Consider the following 7023-nt stretch of genomic DNA (forward strand, 5'->3'; position numbering starts at 1 on the left):
CAGCACACCTGATCCTTATCTTCTCCATGCTAGGTGTAGACATGGCCTTAGTTCTGTGTCAATACGCCTATTTCATCAACCTTCCAAGATTTTATTCTAAATTGTGCTTCCCTCTAGCGGAAAATTGATAAACTGCAGTCTTTTCCCGAGGTGAAGGACACATCCTGTTGAATGAAAAATATAGTTTTTAGTCTTGACCAGAGGTGAAAGGAAACCCCTGACTCCTTTTTTGCGTCATGGGACAAGAAAGGCACCAAAAATGGGGTACTGCGGGCTGAAGCTGGACCAACTTGGGTCAAAAGCACTAATGGTGCAGTTGCATTCCGCCGGGCATGGTGGCGCATGCCTGTAATCCAAGTTACAGGGAGGCTTAGACTGGTGGAGCGTTTGAGCTCAGGAGCTCTGAGCTACAGTGGACTATGTCGAGCGGGTGTCCGCGCTAAGTTCGGTATCGATATGGTGCTCCCGGGGAAGCTCGGGATCACCAGGTCGCCTAAGGAGGGGTGCACTGGCCCAGGTCGGAAACGGAGCAGGTCAAAACCCCCGTGCCGATCGGTAGCAGGATCGCGCCTGCGAATAGATGCTGTAGCACAGCCTGAGCAAAATAGCGTAACTCAGTCTTTTTAGACATCTATTTACGCAAGCAAAATTCTTAGTAGTTTTATATGAACAAATCACACATGGTCAATTTATTTCTTCACTAAAATCTATTTTTCCTTATCCTACACCAGGGGTGTTTAAGTCCGGTCCTCTACAGCCCCGATCCAGCTTGTTTTCCATGTCTCCCTCTTTGAACACACATGAATCTAATGATCAGCTCAACAGCAAGCTCTGCAGGAGCCTGATAATTTGAGTCAGGTGTGTTAGAGGAGGGAGACATGGAAAACAAGCTGGATCAGGACTCTCGAGGACTGGACGATGGCACCCTGTCCGACACTGTCACCTTCTGGTGAAAGGTGGCAACTGAAAAGTTTCGACATTTTAGTGACTACTGTTTACATGGGTTGATGTAGCCACTGTTTCGATTGGCTCAAAAATAAGGCTAGCATCTTGTACAGCGGTACTTCAAACACTTTTCAACAAATAATAAAAATATATATATATTTTTTATTTTTTATTTTATTTTATTATTTATTTATTTATTTATTTTTTTTTTTTATCTCCTGCTCTAGTTAAGATATTACGGAGCCCCTAAAGGGACATTGACAGAAATAAAATAAATTTAAGCAATAAAAAGTTTTCAACAATCTGGTGCGCACCAGAAACAATCTGGTCTTTTAGCGGACTTTTGCTATGCAAGTTAGCCAATTGTTGTAAACATTAGCATTGTATAGCATTTAAGCTACCGGACTTTTGCTCACCAGATTGCTTAAATTTATTTTATTTCTGTCAATGTCCCTTTAGGGGCTCCATTTATCTTAGCGGTGGGTGGTCACAAAATCAGTGATTTTGGGTTGAGACAACCTTGTTGTGATTTAGGGCTATACAAATAAAATTGAATTGAATTGAAATTTTAGATCACCCAAAATCAAATTTTTACAAATTTGGAGGGATGAAATGTCCACATTTTCTTCAAATAGAACTTGCTATTTATTTATTTTTTTAAAAAGATGTTAAAATAGACAACAATTCACCGGCAAAGTCTTAATTTTAAATTCATAAATAGGAAATTCATTTACATGCAATGACATTTTTGGCCACCGGGGGGGGCTATGCCACCCCCCACCCCTCAATCTCTGGGTATGTTGAAATCATGAGATCTGAATTCTTTAAATTTCTCAAAGGCAACGGAAGTTCATTATAAAATTCTTAATAGCGTGTACCCCTCTACAGAATTCTCAAGGCTCTGCTTTAATTTGCACCACAATAACAGTTTTTTTTTTTTTTTTTTTTTTTTTAAGACATTGAAACGACTGACCCGTTAATTTATTTTTTAAAATTTTCCTAACTTTCTTTTTACTTATATTTTCTGTGTGATTGTATTTTCTTAATGTATGGTTCATAGTTATTCCTTAGGCTTGTCTGGTATGTTTAAATTTAGACAACAATGTACTATGCCACCTTTGTTGTATATGTGACTCTATAATAACAATTTTTAAAAAATGTATTAAAAAAAAAAAAACCTTTACAGTGAGTTTAGATCTAATGATTGGACAAGTGGTTTTTGCTTCCTTTTATTTACAAACTCTTGCATTGCTTCTTATAAAGGAACACATGCGCAAGACGAGATCACGGACAATTATTTTTCATGCATGGCTAAGAATGTAAATAATAGACATTAGACAGTTACACATGAAGACAAAATTACATTCATTTTTGTGTCAAAATGTGTATTGTAGCAACCTTTCAAGATTTTATTCTAGATTGTGCTCCCCTCTAGTGGATAATTAATTTACTGTAGTCTCTCCTAATTTTTCCAGAGGTGACGGATACATCCTGTCAAATGAAAAACGTAATTTTACATCTGAGTCTTGAGAGGAGGTGAAAGGTTACTTCTAACCCCTTTTTTGTGTCATAGGATGCGGAAGGCAACAAAAAATGGGGTACTGCGGGCTGAAGCTGGACCTACTTGGGTCAAAAGCACTAGTGGTGCAATTGCATTTCGCCGGGCATGGTGGCGCGTGCCTGTAATCCAAGTTACTGGGAGGCTCAGACTGGTGGAGCATTTGAGCTCAGGAGCTCTGAGCTACAGTGGACTATGTTGAGCGGGTGTCCGCGCTAAGTTCGGTATCGATATGGTGTTCCCGCGGAAGCTCAGGACCACCAGGTCGCCTAAGGAGGGGTCCACCGGCCGAGGTCGGAAACGGAGCAGGTCAAAGCCCCCGTGCCGATCAGTAGTGGGATCGCGCCTGTGAATAGACGCTGTAGCGCAGCCTAAGCAAAATAGTGTAACTCAGTCTTTTTAGACGACATCTACCTACGCAACAAAAATACTCAGTAGTTTTATATTAACAAATCTTACATGGTCAATTTATTTCTTCACTAAAATCTATTTTTCCTTATCCCACACCAGGGCTGCCCAAGTCCGGTCCTCAAGAACCCCGATCCAGCTTGTTTTCCATGTCTCCCTCCTTTAACACACCTGAATTTAATGATCAGCTCAACAGCAAGCTCTGCAGGAGCTGGGACCTGAATTTAATGATCAGCTCAACAGCAAGCTCTGCAGGAGCTGGGAGTTGGAGGGAGACATGGAAAACATGCTGGATCGGGGCTCTGGAGGACCGGATATGGCACCCTGTCCAACACTGTCACCTTCTGGTGAAAGGTGGCAACTTAAAAGTTTTGACATTTTAGTGACTACTGTTTTCATTGGTTGATGTAGCGACTGTTTCGATTGGCTCAAAAATAAGGCATCACCTTGTACAGCTGTACTTCAAACACTTTTAAAAAAAAATGATACTAATTTTTAAAAAATCCCCCATCCAAGTTAAGATATTATGGCGCCCCTAAAGAAACATTGACAGAAATAAAATAAATTTAAGCAATTAACAATTTCAACAATCTGGTGAGCACCAGAAACAATCTAGTCTTTTAGCGGACTTTTGCTATGCAAGTTGCATAGCAAAAGTCCGCTAGCTTAAATGCTATACAATGCTAATGTTTACCAGATAGTTTCTCGTGCTCACCAGATTGATTCAATTTATTTTATTTCTGTCGATGTCCCTTTAGGGGCTCCATTTATGTTTGCGGTGGGTGGTCACATTATCAGTAATTTTAGATGACCCAATATCAAAATTTTCCAAATTTTGGGGGATGAAATGTCCCCATTTTTTTTCTAATAGAACTTAGATTATGCAATTTATTTCTAAAAAAAAAAAAAAAAAAAAAAAAAAAAAAAAAAGATGTTGAAATGGTCAACATTTTACCAGCAAAGTTTTAATTTTAAATTCATAAATAGGAAAGTCAATTACATGCAATGACAATTTTCGGCCACCAGGGGAGGGCTATGCCACCCCCGGCCCCCCCTTAATCTCTGCATATGATTGAAATCATGACATCTGAATTCTTTAAATTTCTCAAAGGCAAAGGAAGTTCATTATAAAATTCTTAATACTGTGTACACCTCTTCAGAATTCTTAAGGCTCCGCTTTAATTTGGACCACAACAACAGTATTTTTTTTTTAATGAAGACATTGTAACGACTGACCATTTTTTCCCCCCCTAACTTTCTTTTTATTTAATTTCCTTTGTGATTGTAATTTATTCATGTATGGTTAGTGGCTATTCCCTAGGCTTGTCAGTTATGTTTAAATTTACACAACAATGTACTATGCCACTTCTGTTGTGTATGTGAATCTATAATAACAATAAAATAATACATATAAAAAAAACAAAAACTTCACAGTGGGTTTAGATTTAATGATTGGACGAGTGGCTTTTGCTTCCATTTATTTACAAACTCTTGCATTGCTTCATGTAACGAAACACTTGCGTGAAACAAAATTACGGACAATTATTTTTCATGCATTCCTAAGAATGTAATTAATAGACTCAAGACAAAATTACATTAATTTTTGTGTGAATACGTCTATTGTATCAACCTTCCAAGATTTTATTCTAGATTGTGCTCCCCTCTAGTGGATAATTAATTTACTGTAGTCTCTCCTATTTTTTCCAGAGGTGACAAATACATCCTGTCAAATGAAAAACGTAATTTTACTTCTGAGTCTTGAGAGGAGATGAAAGGTTACCTCTAACCCCTTTTTTGTGTCATAGGATGCGGAAGGCACCAAAAAATGGAGTACTGCGGGCTGAAGCTGGACCTACTTGGGTCAAAAGCACTAGTGGTGCAAGTGCATTTCGCCGGGCATGGTGGCGCGTGCCTGTAATCCAAGTTACTGGGAGGCTTAGGCTGGCGGAGCGTTTGAGCTCGGGAGCTCTGAGCTACAGCGGACTATGTCGAGCGGGCGTCCGCGCTAAGTTCGGTATCGATATGGTGCTCCCGTGGAAGTTCGGGACCACCAGGTCGCCTAAGGAGGGGTGCAGCGGCCCAGGTCGGAAACGGAGCAGGTCAAAGCCCCCGTGCCGATCAGTAGCGGGATCGCGCCTGTGAATAGACGCTGTAGCGCAGCCTGAGCAAAATAGCGTAACTCAGTCTTTTTAGACGACATCTACCTACGCAACAAAAATACTCAGTAGTTTTATATTAACAAATCTTACATGGTCAATTTATTTCTTCACTAAAATCTATTTTTCCTTATCCTACACCAGGAGTGCCCAAGTCCGGTCCTCGAGAGCCTCGATCCAGCTTGTTTTCCATATCTCCCTCCTTTAACACAAATGAATCTAATAATCAGCTCAACAGCGGGCTCTGAAGGAGCCTGATAATTTGATTCAGGTGTGTTGCAGGAGGGAGACATGGAAAACCTGGATAGGGGCTCTCGAGGAGCAGACTATGGCACCCCTGTCCGACACTGTCACCTCCTGGTGAAAGGTGGCAACTTTAAAGTTTCGACATTTTAGTGACTACTGACTTCATTGGTTGATGTAGCCACTGTTTCGTTTGGCTCAAAAATAAGGCAATCACCTTGTACAACTGTACTTCAAACACTTTTCAATAAATTGATTGAATAATGATTTTAAAAAATCTCCTGTTCAAGATATTTCCCTATTACAATCCAATGTTTATTTTTGGATCACGTTGAAGGAATCTGACCTTCTAGCCAGATTGCCAGATCCAACGACTCAGCCAAAAAGGCCAAACTCCGTGCGTTCACTGGAACAGAGGGACACAGGCGAGGATCCAAGGTCACCATATCACAAGTCAACAAAAGGTTCCCGAGAAAAAAGTGACAATGCTTAGTTAAACATTTAGTCTTTTGAAGGCTCTTGCAGGGCTGGCCGTGGGCAGGAAGAATTGTATGTTTGGGAGTTGTTTAGAATTATTGTCTGTTTGTGGATTGGAGGATTCGGGAGTTACTGTTGTCAGGGCAACGAGGGTTGTGGATTTTTCCACCTCAGCGTCAAAGGGGCTCTTAGGCTACGTTCATACTACAGGTCTTAATGCACGAATCCGATTTTTCGTGTTTTTCCGACTCGAGTGAGGCATTAACTTGACGGTCTGAACGTGACAAGTCGCAAGGAACTGGACCATTTCAAATCCGATCTGGGTCACTTTCGTATGTGGTTCAAATCCGATCTGGGCCACATTTTTCCAGACTGTCGCGGCGGTCTGTACTGTCCAGTCTCTCAAATCGGAATTCATGCAGCAATTACGTCATCAAAAAGTGAGAGAGACGCTACGGTAGCGGTGCAGCTGTGCGTTATTAGCGCCTAGCTTGCCTTGAACACGGCTTTTTAGGAAGAGTCGGACTTGACAACAGTCATAAAAAAAATTTAAATGGGTTGAGGATAAGCCTGAGAATGATCGGTTTTCTGTCTGCTCCATATAAGCAATATTTCAACATTGCTTACACGGCCGAGAGTCGGGGCAAACTGCGCGTATGTGTGTGTGACATGCACGGAGAGTGCGTGCATGCTATCGATCCATATACTTTAAATATAAGCCTAAACTGGGATTATTTATGTCTGTTATTTGTGTCCTCTTTTTAAAAAGCAAAATATGATATCCCTAGAATGACGGATGACAGCAAGCATGTGTGGTCATTCGTTTTGATGCTTCTGCGCATGCAGGTCGTCTTGCTCAGCGCGTGTCGGACTGTGAATTAGTGCGCATGCGTAGTACTTGAAAGGTCTCAATGGACAAAGGCAGTCTGAACGGGCACGCCAAAAACACATATGGCAAAAAATCGGATTTTGCATTAAGACCTGTAGTATGAACCTAGCCTTAGAGTCTTGTCAGTCGTGTTATCAGTTGGATATCGGGCGTTCTCCGGTGTTTCTTGCGTTGGGACAGGGCGTCCCGCCATATGTTCTGGACTGTCTGGCAGAACTGATTGCGAGAGTTGGTGGTGCAGACGTGGGCTTGTCAGCGTCAATCTTGCTCAGTCAGTTGCATGACGCACACGCCGGGATTCCGTGATAAGAAGGCGTCATGTATCTCTTATGCCCTATATTCTGCTT

Source organism: Corythoichthys intestinalis, chromosome 10 (genome assembly GCF_030265065.1).
Source record: "Corythoichthys intestinalis isolate RoL2023-P3 chromosome 10, ASM3026506v1, whole genome shotgun sequence".
NCBI classification, from domain to species: Eukaryota; Metazoa; Chordata; class Actinopteri; order Syngnathiformes; family Syngnathidae; genus Corythoichthys; species Corythoichthys intestinalis.